The following is a 16959-nucleotide window of genomic DNA, read 5'->3' on the forward strand; positions in this document are numbered from 1 at the left end:
CTGACAACCCTGACCCAGAAAGGCGTGGCCTTTGACTGGGAAGAGAGACAGGAGAGAGCGTTCCAAACGCTCAAGAGAGCCTTGTGCACCGCACCAATACTATCCCTTCCCAAAGGAATAAAAGACTTCGTAGTCTATTGCGATGCATCGAATCAAGGGCTCGGATGTGTTCTGATGCAGCGAGGTAAGGTCATCGCCTACGCCTCAAGACAGCTGAAAACGCACGAAGTTAACTACACGACCCACGATCTTGAACTTGGAGCAGTGGTGTTTGCTCTGAAGATTTGGAGACATTACTTGTACGGAACGAAAAGCACTATGTTTACAACACATTTTCGATCAGAAGGAGCTCAACATGAGACAACGACGGTGGGTCGAGCTACTCAGTGACTACGAATGCGATATTCGTTATCATCAGGGTAAAGCCAACGTAGTAGCAGACGCCCTAAGTCGGAAGGAATATTCTGGTCGCAGGGCCAATTCATTGTCAATAACCATCCATTCACACTTGTCTAAACAAATTTAGGCGGCCCAACTTGAAGCCATGAAACCTGAAAATGTGACGAGTGAATCCCTTAGAGGAATGGATAAAAACCTAGAAGTCAAGGATGGCGGAGCCTTATATTTCATGAACCGGATCTGGACACCGAAACACAGTGGTTTCCGAGACTTGGTCATGACCGAGGTGCACAACACTCGGTATTCCGTCCACCCAGGTTCAGATAAGATGTATCTGGATCTTAAAAAGCTATACTGGTGGCCTAATATGAAAGCAGAGATTGCTACCTTCGTAAGTAAATGCCTTACTTGCGCAAAGGTTAAGGTCGAGTACCAGAAGACCTCCGGTCTACTACAACAACCAGAGATCCCAAAATGGAAGTGGGAGTGGATCACTATGGATTTCATAACCAAGTTGCCCAAGACAACGGGTGGACTTGATACCATATGGGTCATCGTCGATAGATTGACCAAGTCTGCACACTTCCTACCTATCAAAGAAACTGACAAGATGGAGAAACTTACGAGAACATACATTAAGGAAATCGTACGGCTACATGGTGTACCTATATCCATTATCTCCGATAGAGATAGTAGGTTCACCTCCAGATTCTGGCAATCACTACAACACTCCCTAGGAACAAGGCTGGACATGAGCACAACCTACCATCCACAGACCGACGGACAAAGTGAGAGAACAATCCAGACCTTAGAAGATATGTTGCGTGCTTGTGTAATCGACTTTGGAAGAGCTTGGGATACTCATTTACCCATCGTCGAATTTTCCTACAACAACAGTTATCACATGAGCATAAAGGCAGCACCATTCGAGGCCCTCTATGGCCGAAAGTGTAGATCCCCTCTGTGTTGGGCTGAGGTGGGTGATACCCAGTTAGCTAAGGGACGAGTTCCCGAAAGCACTCTCACAGGTCCGGAGATCATTCGAGAAACGACAGAGAAGATCGTTAAAATTCGTGAACGATTGAAAGCCTCTAGAGACCGACAGAAGAGCTACGCTGATAAGCGAAGGAAACCTTTGGAATTCCAGGCGGGAGACCGAGTCCTTCTCAAAGTCTCACCATGGAAGGGCTTGATACGTTTCGGTAAGCGTGGGAAGCTTTATCCGAGATACATAGGGCCTTTCGAGATTCTCGCAAGGGTCGGCCCCGTAGCTTACAAACTCGACCTACACGACGAACTTCGTAACGTACATTCTAAATTCCATGTATCTAACTTGAAAAAGTATCTGTCCGACGAGACTCTTGTAATCCCACTCGACGAGATCGAGATCAACGAGAGCCTCAACTTCGTGGAAGAACCGATAGAGATCATGGACCGTGAGGTCAAGCAGACAAAGCAAAGCCGTATCCCGATCGTGAAGGTCCGCTGGAACGCCAAGCGAGGACCGGAATTCACTTGGGAACGCGAGGATCAGATGAAACTGAAATACCCTCATCTTTTCGATTAGTTATTTGTAACTCCTTAATTGCTTATATTCTAATTTCGGGACGAAATTCCTTCTAACGGGGGGATGATATGACAACCCAAAATTTCCATTCTGTACAAACAATATCATTTCAATATAAGTTATAACAGTCATAGTCAATTTTCAGACTTTTCGTATAAGTTGGAGTAATCCAGGGTTTACACTTCAGTAAATATCAAGAGAGTGGATGCACTATGGTTTTGTGCAACACTGTTATTCCAACACTCTGTTATATTAGAAATCATTTCAGGAATAAAAATATTTTCTGTCAAAAATATCTCAGGACTATAAATAGATTTCTGAACCAAATTCATTCATTATTCACATTTCCAACTAGAGAAAAGCCATTTTCTCTCTCACGGATCTTCGGGTTTTCATCCCAAATCGTGAGTACACTTCTCTAGTTGTTTTATAATGATTATTATATGCTTAATAACATAGATTACATGTCAAATACGTGATATTCGGTAGTTTACCGCCCAAGAACGTTCTTGGGAAGTAAACTCCAAAATGAAGCTTAATGGCTATCTAGTCCCATTCCCTTGATAAGTAACTAGCTTAGGCTTGCAAATATGTAAATTTGAGGCTAGAAAAAAAATCAAAAACACCAAGCTTAGGGTGTTCACGGCCCAAGAACTTCTTGGACCGTGAACTCCAACTTCAAGGGCCAAAATGTGCCCTAACCACTCCTAAAGCTTTAGACATTAACCCCCATTTATTCCTAGCTAAATTGTGGACTTTAAAACATCAAGAGCACCCCATCAAAGTGAGTTTACGTCCAAGGAATAATCATAGGCCGTAAACTCCAAACAAGGGCACCAAAGTGTGCCTAGGGTCCTCATTAGCCTTAAACAAATGCCTAGAAATTATCGTACTTGTGCTTGGAGCTTGAAAGAATAAAAATACCCATCCCAAGAGAGTTTACGGCCGTAAACTCTAAGGGAATTGGCCTTGAGGCCATAAACTCCTCAAGGGAATGTTTCTATGCCCTAAACTACCCAAAGAACTAAACCACCAAGTAGAAATTATTCTAGAAATCAAATAGCACTTCAAAACACCATGTACCACCAAGTTAAGAGTTCACGGCTGTAAACTCAAGGGTTTACGACCGTAAACTCCTTGTGTGGAGTTTATTGAGGAGTAAACACCTATACAAGGTCCTTGGAAGCATTAAACCCCTTTAGCCTTGTCCCACAACAACCTAGAGACAACCATTAGGACCTATAACACTTATACAAAGTGTTTTCATGTTCTAGAGTGTCCCAACTTATTTCATTAGTTATTATTTGGCTAATTAGTTATATATATGCTCATTATATGATAACTACGCTCGTGCGTGTGAACAAGTCTCCGTTTGCCACCTAGCACGGTATCCGACACTTCAATCCAATCCACTCACCACAAGTGAGTTCATACCCCTTTAATTAACCTTTGAAATACTTTTAATGTTTTAAATGCTTTTATGGGGGGGGGGGAATACAAGTTAAATACTTATAGTTATTACATCAATCACATGTGATTAGTAACTACAAAACCAATGATTTTATTATTGTTCAAACTGTTTATCAAACTGTTTTACTTCAAACTGCTTTACAAACTCTTTTACTTATCAAATACTTTTATTTAAACTTTGTTATATTTCTTATAAATTGCATGCCCATATATGTGTAGATATATAGGAAATGTTTAAAGGGCTTAGGAAGGCCATCCGCCCTATTTCCTTTTTCTCGATTTGGATGTGGTCTGGTGGGATTTCGGGTAGCCCTCCGAAGGTCGTTTCAATATTAATTATATATCAAATGTACATATATAGACATAAAAGTACTCCTTTATTCATGCGTATCAGTACATCATTAGTAAGTTACCATCGGGTTAACACAGGATCATACTACTACAATTTCTAGATCAATGAGTCAGTTCATTCATGAGTCAATACTTATTACTACGAGTACATATACAACTATACTAGAAAGAGAACATATGCAACTATACTAGAAAGAGAACATATACAACTATACTAGAAAGAGAACATATACAACTATACTAGACAGAGAACATATACAACTATACTAGAGAAAGAACATATACAACTATACTAGAACAGTTCATTACATTACATATACAAGAATACGTTCATTATTGTGATATGAATCGGAGCATGACTTAAATGCCATGGCCCGAGTTGTAGCCATAGTCTCTTGAAGGGAGAGCGTGAGTTTGCGTATAGATCTATACTGGATTGACTATTCTACACCTTGCTGCTAGCTACAACCGGACCTGCAGGTCTGTGGGTGCCAAACGTCATTCCGTTATTACGACCATTCGTATGTCGTTGTTACCAGTCGATAGTATGGTGCAATTAGTCACATGATACCTTAATATAAATCCGGTTTAAGGTAGTTAGTACAACAGTAGTTCCTATAATACAACACTACAGTACTACAATAATTTACCCATTACATATATTTAGTGATTATTTCACTTAAACATTAATGTACAAACTATATTTTGTTAAATGATAGTTACACTTGGGAAATTACACACTTTTACAACAAACGAGCATACAAAACATTTAAGCCTTGGTAGAAGGCTACTTTAATAGAAAATATAGGTTTTTCTGAGAGATTCAAACTTTTACAAACATTTACATACATTTTACAAACTTACACTTGAGACATGTTCAAACGTTTTGATAACAAACACCGACACTAAAACACTTATGAACTCACCAGCTTAAAGCTGATAAACTCTTTCAAAATAACTTGTATTCTCAGGTCATCAGTAGACAAGTACCGAGGCCAGCGTTTGAGAAGATGGAGCGCATCCAAGACTCATCTTATTATTTCAATTCACATTATATTTTTGGTGTCTATAACTGTTCTAAACACGCTTGTATTATAATTATATATTTAATGCAATGGATGATGTTGTTTGCTTGTTTACTTTTACTGTGTTGTGATACTTTACATGATGTCCTCCGCCCCAGAACGTTTCCGCCGTTCTTGGTTTTGGGGTTTGACAGATTACCCATCATTCATTGCATACTGTTTCAACTATCAACTTTATACTTGAATTAATAACAATAGTTGTCCCATGCTCCAAGCATGTACACTATGTTTTCTAAACACTAGTCATGCCATACACCAAATATGCACATTATGTTTGTCTATGATCTATACTTTGTGAAATAGATCGATTGAACATAACTCCAATGATTCCAATTTCACACTCCCAATTTCTTACTGCAAATGCAAGAATTCCAAATTCATGCCATTTACTAAAATCTGTTAGATTCTAAATGTATATGCATTGCTCCTCTTGTAATGATTATGCACAAAGTCATGCAGACTTGACAACAAACATTACAGAGCGTTCCAAAGGAGATCAACTCCTTGGAAACATCCTTCTTGCATTAAGTTTCCTAATCTTACACAGATTTATTGAACAACTTTCACCTATGGGATCATTTCCATATTCCCCTTTTGACTATCACTTCTGAAAAAGAGTTACCTCTTTTTAGAATATGTCAATATGGTCCTTCCAAAAATTAACACTATACTTCCAACTATCTGTGAGCAACCAATCTTTGGTAAACCTTAGGTTGTCCTCGACAATTACTTAATAATTTTAGTCATATCCAATTCTAGACCTCTTCCCTTCTTAATGCCCCAGGCATTTGGAAAATTTTAGAAAGGATGAATATAGAACATGTAATCGATCCTATATCCAAAGCATATGGGACACGATTCATGATGTCTCACATAAAGACTAAACCAGTCTTTTGCTATCATATCTCCATTTCAATTTGCCAAGTTCTCATAATTCAGATTATAAAAAGGGATGTCGTAATCATAATCAAATTTTAGAACGCAAATAATGGACCCATATATAGAATTTTCTTATGTTGAGCCATTCCAACATAACATTCATATATATACTTGACTAAATTTGATTAAAATCTCACGATCTAAGCTTATAGATTTGAGATGAAGTATAATTTTCTCTCCCTTAATTATAGCAAAATTTGATTATAATTAAAACCCTTATAGCCTCACGAATTGAAACTTTTGTTTTCTATAATTAACATTGCTAACTTGCAATGCTTATCATAATTATCATGCTCCCACTAACATGATGATTATTAGCATAACACCTATATTCCCACTAGCTTTGACATGTATCCAGAAAACAACTAGACTTCTAGAGGTCAATACTAGATTGCTTTGATAAGACTTTATCAAAATCATACACCTTATCTTAGATAGCTCACAGGTGTGTCTAAACAATTTCAGAACTATGAAAAGGGATGTCGTAATCATAGTCTCAGTTGTTTAGACCTTTTCTATCTGCTTCAAATCTACTTGTTGGAAGTGTTTCCTCACCATCATTTTCATGAATCGGAGAGAAACCATATGACCCTTAGATTTTATGGTATATGTGTTCCTATCCATGTGAATTGTCAAAACCCTAGTCTCAAGACAAGTATAATGAAAAATCCAAACTCATATGGACTGAACTCAATCTGAATTTCTTGTCATCTGGCAGCTCAAGGGCCTGCCATTGCTTCCAAGTTGTTATGTAACCAATTGAGAACTCTTAGAACTCATATGCAAAACCAACTTTAACTAGAATGGGCACAGAATATGTCAACATGATAGGTTATAAACCTCAAGTCGTGTGCTAGTGAAGAACTTCAGGTTTTATTCTTGATTAGTTCTTGAGACTTTCAAGACCTTTAAGACTCCCACTGTCCTCTTAACATATAAGACTCCCTTTTCAAACATCCAAGAGATAGTGCAGATTCTTTATCAAGACAAGCACTTCACACAATTGGCCTAAGTTGGTCTTTGTTTTATCCAAAACATCACAACTTAGCAATTTCAAATGTACAAGAGTAGAAAACCTTTTACTCTTACATTTGACTAGTGTTAATAAAACCTTCTTTAAGATGTGTCACTCAAATTACAATCTTGGAGTATATGACTCATCTTCTTGATTTAACCATTTCAAAAATTCATGACTCCTCTACTTAGTCATAAGAATGTACTAAGATTACCTTAGAGGACTAATTGTGAAATGATTTCTAAATCATTAAGATGATCACAAACATCATACTAAAGTACACTCCCATTTTTTCAGATTTGAGAAACCTTTATCCTTTTGCCTAATTTGATTCTTCTTATTCGTTCTGACATACATTAAATCTTTTCCAATGTTTCAGAATTATACTTAAACTTGTAAGTATAACCATATTTATTGAGCTTTAGTAAATCATGACGAATAGTCTTATCGATCTTTTGTGGTGGACTTGACCAATGCAAAAGAATGTGTACTCGATCCATTAGCCTTTAACTGACTCACACATCCATGTGAACAAGTAATTAGTCTTAATTTTCCAATGCATGAAAGTTCTCATTCATCATACTATACAACTTGCATGATTCCAAGTTTCGGTCCAATTGAAACTTAGGTGATGAGAATCTTTCCTTATTTGGTAAATTTAGAGACAACCACAAATAAAAGAATCAAATTCATATTTCCAATATTGCTAGAAACATACAAACATCAAATTTTTCATAAATGCCATTGCAAGGAGATATAAAATAAAGTAAAAAAACCTTTTATTTATTTATCAAAATGTAGAAAAACTTTTTCCTTACAATGCAACATGAAATGAAAACTATGCTATTACATGTTTCCTAGCAATCTATCATAACTCCTAAGAAGTAACTCAAGAAACCGATCTTAAACAAAACGATAAAAATCCATCTTCGCAATCAGATTCAGCATACTCTTGCTTTAAGTTTCTTTACTTTTCTTTGATTCTTAAAACATCAACATGTGACTCAGTCACATCATGTAACAAGAATCTCAGAATAGAAACTTAACAGAGTTAGATAATGGACTTCACCTGAAGTAGAGTCAATCTTCTTGACTTGATCAACCTTATGATCTTTCAGGTAAAAAAGGCTGCTTCACAATCAATTCCCTTTCCTTTGGCAATATAAGCATATGGACTCTTTGGAAATGGTACATGGGACTATCTCTGACTTAGCCTTACCATTTGGTCAACCGAATTGACTATGGCCAATCCCTTTCCATTGGGAAGAGAATGCTTTTTCTAGATTTCCAGTGTCATCATTATCAATGTCCATACAGTTTTGGAAAGTTGATCTTCTAATCAAAATTTCTTTACTAGTGTTTCAGATCATTTCTGATTCAGCAGCACCAAGCAAATAGATAAGATCATTAAGGGTCTTGTCATAGTCTGTTTCATAGTAGTCCCAAAGGGACTTACTGTTGGATAAGGTGTCTAAGTCCATAACTATTTCTAGTATGTACTTGACCCGACCCGGCATGGTCCACTTGGGTTGCATGGCACCATGCATTTGGATAAACTAAATGAGAGAAATAACACTTATGGTTATTAATATATTATAAGTTCTAATATATTAATAATATTATTTAATAAGTTTGATCAAGAATTAATTTAGAATTAATTAAGTGATGAAAAGATAACTAATTAAATATATGGGTTGATTATGTAAATCATCCATAACTTATATAGTGGGCTAAGAGGCTCCATGGATTATCAAGTTGGGTTTCACCCATAGGATGCTCCATGGAGTTAACCCTCAGATCATGGAAATGAAGAGTCATGTTACATTAGGGTTTACATGGTGTAACCCTAATGCAACACACTATATAAAGCTCATGTTCTCCCAAAATCGGCACACACATGCATTCTTGAGGGCTAGAGCCGATTTTTGAGTGTTAATATTCTCTCCAAGTTTACTCCATAGCGTTTGGTGTTGTGTGAAGCATTTGAGGCATCAAACTTGGGGTGCTAGGCTCACAAGGTTTCAAGGAATCAAAATCAACAACAAGGTATGCTATTCTATCTTACATTTAAGTTAAAAATGTTCCCCGTGTACGCTAGATAGGATCAAGAACCTTGGAGATTAACTTTGCATGAATTTTAGACAAACATAGATCTAAGGTTATTAGGGTTGCATGTACACTTCGGAAGTGTTAGAATGCTCAAAACCCATCAGTGGTATCAGATCCTAGGCTTGTTTGTTTGTTATTTGTGCAAAATTGTGTTAAAAATCGAAATCGTTTGTTGTCTGATCAGTGAACTCGCCGAGTCCATGGGGGGACTCGACGAGTCCAAGTGAAAATTCATTCTACTCGTCGAGTAGGATCATGCACTCGACGAGTAGGAGGCACTGGCAACAGATTTTCAACTTTTGTTGCTGGAAATGGACTAGAATCATTACCCTAAACTGTTTTGGTACTAGAAAACCTGTTTTAGATGGTGTAATGTTTATGCTAATCCATTTACAATGGCAGTTATCAAAAAATTACAAGTTCTTTGAGTAATTTATGATTCTTGAAATGTTCATATTCATGTTCTTGAACTTATGAAGATTAGATGATCATAGGAATTGTTTGTAACCTACTTGGTAGTTTAATTCATGATCATAATGTGTTTTAATGGAGTCCATAACTTGTCCACAAGTTATGGAAAAGCAAAGATCACACTTTAATAAAAACCATTAAAAGAACACAAGAGTTATAAAAATGAAGAGTCTTCATTTTTAATACTCAAATCAATCATAAGTTATGAGAAATGAAAAGTTTTCAAAAACTTGCCCTCAAGTTTTGGAACAAGTAAAGTAATGATTAAAACTTTAGTTCCAACCCTTAGAATTTTAAAAGTTAAAATTCAACCCTTATACTTTATAATATTATAAGTTAATAATATATATATATTTATGTGTGTGTGTGTGTATGTATAAGATCAAGTCGGCTTACCGCTAGTACGCCTCATTCACGAAGCCGGTCTATAAGGGGGTATAAGGTTCTTGCCTATAAAATGGCAACTTAATGGGTGTCCACTCTCACCCACCGCTTCCTTGATTGGTGGAGGGTCGTTAGCCAAACGGGCAGTAAAAGGACTTATAAACTCTCATTAAAAGTATAATGAATATTATAAAGTAACTAAATGTTTTATTAAATTGCCAATCTTAGTTACTTTAGGAAAATGTGAATAAGGTGCTAATCCATGAAATTACACTTTACACTTTGTTTAAGTCGTTAGTGGAGCGTGTGTGGTTAACCGGCACACTAACTTGGACTTAACAAGGTAGGTAAAGGGTGACTTAAGGTTTATCATAGTATTGGTGGAGCGTGTGTGGTTAACCGGCACATAGATTGAGTGATAAACATTAAGGGTACCAAGTGATTTGTATGGTTACTTCACACCTCGTTTTGTGAGCCACGGTATCCCAGTCACAAAACTTGGAGGGCACACTCGAGATTGAAACATGTCTTTGAAAAGTTCATTGAATCTCAAAAGAATCTAGGAATTTCTAAGAACCAAATAAAAAACTTAATATTTTAAATATTTCGTTTTTGGTGGAAATTGGTGAATCTTCATTCACCTACCTTTCAAATATGTTATTACTTAGATTACAGCATACCTCTTCTAAGTATAATATATTGTGATTGGGTCCTAGCCTTAATATTACATTTGGGTGTTTTATTAAGGACTATATCTATATCTAAACTAATCTATTCTTTCTTCTCACTCAGATGTCTTCAAACAATGCTGCTTCTGGCTCTAATCCTAATGGCTCCTTTACCCTTATGAACTTGTGTGGGAAAGTCACTTTTGATGGATCCAACTTCAATGAATGGATCAGAAACATCAGGATGATTACCCACTACGAGGACAAAGAATATGTCCTCGATAAGGAGCTTAAGGAGATTGATGAGACCACTGCAACTCCCCAGGAGTTCGTTGACTTCCGGGCACATGAAAGGGATGCTACCAAAGTGGCATGCATCATGTTGGCCACCATGAACTCCAAAAGTCCTATGAGGACTTCTACCCTTTTGAAATGCACTAAGATTTGATGGAAAGATACCATCAAAGTGCACGACAAGAGAGGTATTAAATCATCTCCTCCATGATAACAACCCGAATGAAGGATGGTGAGCCCATCACGGGCCACATGCAGGAAATGCAAAGATTTGTGGACCATTTGCTGAAGCTTAATGTGAACTTCCCCGAGGAGCTTGCAATAGATATTATTTTGCACTCCTTACCCTCATGCTATGATCAATTCCGCATGACATATCACATGAATAAGGAAGAGGTCACACTCAGAAAACTTCAAGGACTCCTAAAGACCGCGGAAAGTGGTCTTAAGGGTAAGTCGGGTGTTACTTCTACTCCTACCAACTTTGCCCCTGTCTTGGCAATCGGGATAGGGAAGGGTAAGAAGAGGAAAAGTCCCTTGAAGGGTACCAAGGGTAAGACCCTTGAAGGCTCCTCTTCCAATGGAACCAAGAAAGGTTTCATCACTCCTTATGCTGACCCAAAAGAGGCTAAATGCTTCTATTGCCATGAAAAGGAACATTAGAAGCGGAACTGACCAAAGTACCAGCAAGATGTGAAGGATGGGAAAGTTAAACCCAACCGTGCAAGTATTTACACTATCTTATCTAATAACTCACCATATTCAAACTCTTGGGTCCTTGATACCAGTTGCGGTATTCATATATGTTCTTACTTGTAGGGACTAAAAAGAAGTGATAATGTGGAGCAAGGAAGAATAAACTTGATCATGGGGAATATGAAAGTTTCACCTGTCACCAAGATTGGAGTTTATACTTTATCGCTAAGTAGTGGGTTTAGTTTAGATTTGAATAAATGTTGTTATTTGCCATAAATGGCAACAAATGTTATTTCCTTTCATGCATTGTACAAACAAGGTTTTATCTTTTCATTTGATAATGAAGTTCGTTCGATTAATGCTTTCTTTAATAATGTTTTATATTTTAAAGCATTACCTTGTGATGGTGTGTATGAAACTGTATTTGTGGTTAACAACTTAGGAAATAATGTGTTGTGTATTCATTCTGTTAGCGATAATAACTTGGATAAAGCATCATTATGGCATTGTCATCTTGGACATATAAGCAAGAAACGCATAGGCCAACTCCAAAGGGATGGAGTCTTGGAGTCATTTGACCTAAAGTCAGATGATAGTTGCGAATCATGCTTACATGGAAAAATGACAAAGTCACCCATCACAGGTTCTTGTGAGAGGGGTGAAGGTTTGTTGGATCTTGTACACACGGATGTGTGTGGACCCTTCAAACATGCCACAAGGGATGCTAATCGTTATTATTTGACTTTCACTGATGATTACAGTAGATATGGATATGTCTACTTAATCAAGCATAAGTCAGAAACTTTTGAAAGTTTTAAAGAGTTTAAACAGGAAGTCGAGAATCAATTGGGCAGGAACATTAAGATGCTTCGATCCGATCGAGATGGTGAGTATCTTAGTTCAGAGTTCCTCGACTATCTTAGGGAATGTGGGATGGTCTCACAATTGATACCTCCCAGGACACCGCAGTTGAATGGTGTGGCTGAGAGGCGTAATCGAACCTTTTTGGATATGATTCGTTCCATGATGAGTCGAGCTTCGCTACCAATCTCATTTTGGGGATATGCCTTAAAGACTGCCGCCCAAGCTAGTCCCTACAAAAAAAGTTGCCAAAACTCCTCATGAGATGTGGACTGGTAAAGTACCCAAACTAGACCACATCGAGATTTGGGGTTGCCTGGCTTTCGTGAGACGCAGGACTCATGATAAGCTCGAACCTCAAAGTGAGATGTGTATTTTCATCGGCTACCCATAGAAATCCTTTGGTTACCTCTTCTACAGACCTAATGAAAATGTGGTCTTTGTAGCTAGGAGGGTTGTCTTTCGAGAGAGAGAGAGAGTTCATAACCAAAGGAAACAGTGGGAGGCAAGTTGACCTTGAAGAAATTCAAGAGTCAAGTGGTGAAGGAACTTCAAACCCTAGCACTCAACTTGAGGAGGAAACTCCTGCTGAGCCAATTGACAAGTCTGTACCTCTGATGTGACAACCCGAAATTTCCATTTTTGTACGAACATTATCAAGTCAATAGAAGCTAGACTAGTTATAGTGAATTTCTGACTTTTCCGAGTAAGTTTGAGTATTTCAGGGTTTACATTTAAGGAGATATCAGGAGAATGGATGCACTAGGGTTTTGTGAAACACTATTATTCCAACACTTTGCTTATATTAGAAATCATTTCGAGAATAAAAATATTTTCTGCCAAAAATATCTCAGGACTATAAATAGAATTCTGAACCAAATTCATTCATTATTCGCATTTCCAACTAGAGAAAAGCCATTTTCTCTCTCACGGATCTTCGGGTTTTCGTCCCAAATCGTGAGTACACTTCTCTAGTTGTCTTATAATGCTTATTATGTGCTTAATAACATAGATTACATATCAAATCTGTGAGATTCGGGAGTTTACCGCCCAAGAACGTTCTTGGAGAGTAAACTCCAATATGAAGCTCAAATGATACCTAGTCTTTTCCCCATGATAAGTGACGGACTTAGGCTTAATTATAAGTGTATTTAAGACTAGAAAACAATCAAAAACACCAAGATCTAGGTGTTCACGGCCTAAGAAGTTCTTGGACTGTGAACTCCAAAATCAAGGGCCAAAGAGTGTGTTAATCACTCCTAAAGCCTTGGACATTAAACCCTATTTAATCCTAGCTAATTTGTGGACTTTAAACCATCAAAGACACCTCCCCAAAGTGAGTTTGCAGCCCTAGTAATGTTCTTGGGCCGTCAACATCAATAAAGGGCACCAAAGTGTGCCTAGGGTCTTCATTTGCCTTAAACAATTGCCTAGAACATATCCTATGTGAGTATGGGACTTGAAAGCATCAAAAACATCATTCCAAGGGAGTTTACGACCGTAAACTCCAAAGGAATTGGCCTTGGGGCCGTAAACTCCTCAAAGGAGCGTTTCTATGCCCTAAACCCTTCCAACAATCAAACCACCAAGTAGAACTTATTCTAGAAATCAAGTAGCACTTCAAAGAAAATTATGTCAACATGTTTGAGAGCTTACGGCCGTAAACTCAAGGGTTTATGACCGTAAACTACTTATGTGGGGTTTATTGAAGAGTAAACACATATACAAGGTCCTTAAGAACTTTAAACCCCTTTAGCCTTGTCCCACAACAACTTAGATGCAACCCTTAAGACTTATAACACCTCTACAAGGTGTTTACATGTTCAAGAGTGTCCCAACTAAATTTATTAGTTATTATTTGGCTAATTAGTTATATACATGTTCATTATATGATAACTAGGCTCGTGCGTGTGTACAAGTCTCCGTTTGCCACCTAAAACAGTATCCGACACTCCATCCAATCCACTCACCACAAGTGAGTTCATACCCCTTTAATTAACCTTTGAAATACTTTTAAATGTTTTAAATGCTTTTATGGGGGGGGGAATACAAGTTGAATATTTATAGTTATTACATCAATCACATGTGATTAATAACTAGAAAACCAAAGATTTTATTACTGTTCAAACTATTTATCAAACTGTTTTTACTTCAAACTGTTTTACAAACTCTTTTATTTATCAAATACTTTTACTCAATTTTTGTTACACTTATTGTAAATTGCATTCCCGTATATGTATAGTTATATAAGTAATGTTTAAAAGACTTAGGAAGGCTATCCACCTTGTTTCATGTATACATATATAGACATAAAAGTGCTTCCATATTCATGCGTACTAGTTACATCATTAGTAGGCTACCATCGAGGTAGCACAAGATCATACTTATACTATTGCTAGATCAATGAGTCAGTTCATTCATGAGTCAATACTTATTAATAAGAGAACATATAAAACTATACTAGAAAGAGAACATATACAACTATACTACTATGAGAACATATACAACTATACTAGAGAAGAACATATACAACTATACTAGAAGGAGAACATATACAACTATACTAGAATAGTTCATTACATTACATCTACAACGATACTAGAACAAGTAACATTACATTACATATACATGAATACGTTAACAATTGTGATCCACTGTATCGGAGCATGCCTTAAATGTCATGGCCCGAGTTGTTGCTAGAGTCTCTTGAAGGGAGAGCGTGAGTTTGCGTATAGATCTATACTGGATTGACTATCCTACACCTTGCTGCTAGCTACAGCCGGACCTATAGGTCTGCAGGTGCCAAACGTCATTTCTTTTTATGACCTACATTTGTCGTTGTTTATCCAGTCGATAGTATGGTACAATTAATCACATGATACCTTAATATAAATCCGGTTTAAGGTAGTTAGTACAACAGTAGTTCCTATAATACAACACTACAGTACTACAATAATTTACCCCCTTACATATATTTAGTGATTATTTCACTTAAACATTAATGTACAAACTATATTTTGTTAATGATAGTTACATTTGGGAAATTACACAATTTTACAACAAACGAACATACAAGACAGTTAAGCCTTGGTAGAAGGCTACTTTAATAGAAAATATAGGATTTTCTGAGAGATTCAAACTTTTACAAACACTTACAAACATTTACATACATTTTACAAACTCCCACTTAAGACATGTTCAAACGTTTTGATAACAAACACCGACACTAAAATACTTATGAACTCACCAGCTTAATGCTGATAAACTCTTTCAAAATAACTTGTATTCTCAGGTCATCAGTAGACAGGTACCAAGGCCAGCTTTTGAGAAGATGGAGGGCATCCAAGACTCATCTTATTATTTTGATTTACATTATTTTTGGTGTCTATAACTGTGCAGAACACACTTGTATTAAAATTATATATTTAATGCAATGGATGATGTTGTTTGCTTGTTTACTTTTACTGTGTTGTGATACTTTACATGACGTCCTCCGCCCCAGAACGTTTCCGCCGTTCTTGGTTTTGGGGTGTGACATATGAGGCGTTCCACTAGAGTTAGGAATGAACCTGAGCTTTACTATGGATTCTATATTACTACGGAAGGTGATACACTTATCAGTGATGAGACACTGATAGGTCTGGATGAACCTAACAGTTACGCGGAAGCCATGAGTTATCCAAGTGGAAAGAGGCAATTGACAGCGAGATACAGTCCATGTATGACAATCAAGTTTGGAACTTGGTTGAGAATGTACCAGGTTGTAAGACTGTAGGGTGCAAATGGATCTTCAAGAAGAAGACCGACATGGATGGTAATGTACAAATTTATAAGGCACGACTAGTTGCAAAGGGTTTCTCTCAAATTCCAGGAGTTGATTATGATGAGACCTTTTCTCCAATGGCCAAGATTAAGTCTATTAGGGTTCTGTTAGCCATCGCTGCATTTCATGATTATGAAATATGGAAAATGGATGTCAAAACCGCTTTCCTTAATGGAATGTTAGTTGAAGATGTATACATGAGTCAGCCAAAGGGTTTTGTCAGCACAGAGTAACCTAATAGAGTGTGTAAGCTTGAGAAATCCATTTATGGATTAAAGCAAGCACCTCGCAGATGGAATCTTTTCTTTGATGAGAAAGTCAAAGAGTTTGGCTTTTCTAGGTGTGAAGATGAATCTTGTGTATATGTCAAGGCTAGTGGGAGTATAGTTAGTTTTTTGGTACTGTATGTGGATGACATACTACTCATAGTAAATGACATCCTAACTCTACTGGAAGTTAACTCTTGGCTTGGGAAATGTTTCTCTATGAAGGACCTAGGAGAAGCTGCCTATATTCTAGGGATAAGGATCTTGAGAAACAGGAGTAACAGACTAATTGGACTTAGTCAAAGTACCTACTTGGATAAGGTGCTGAAGAGATTCAGGATGCAGGACTCCAAGAAAGGAGAGTTACCTATTTAGTGTAATGCCATATTAAGTAAGACTCAAAGCCCTAGTACTAAGGATGAGATAGTAGAAATGAGTCGAATACCTTATGCTTCGACTGTAGGATCGATCATGTATGCTATGACTTGTGCTAAACCTGATGTAGCCTTTGCTTTGAGCATGGTTAGCAGGTATCAGGGGAACGCTGGCAAGGCACACTGG

Source organism: Lactuca sativa, chromosome 2, assembly GCF_002870075.4.
Source record: "Lactuca sativa cultivar Salinas chromosome 2, Lsat_Salinas_v11, whole genome shotgun sequence".
Classification (NCBI taxonomy): Eukaryota; Viridiplantae; Streptophyta; class Magnoliopsida; order Asterales; family Asteraceae; genus Lactuca; species Lactuca sativa.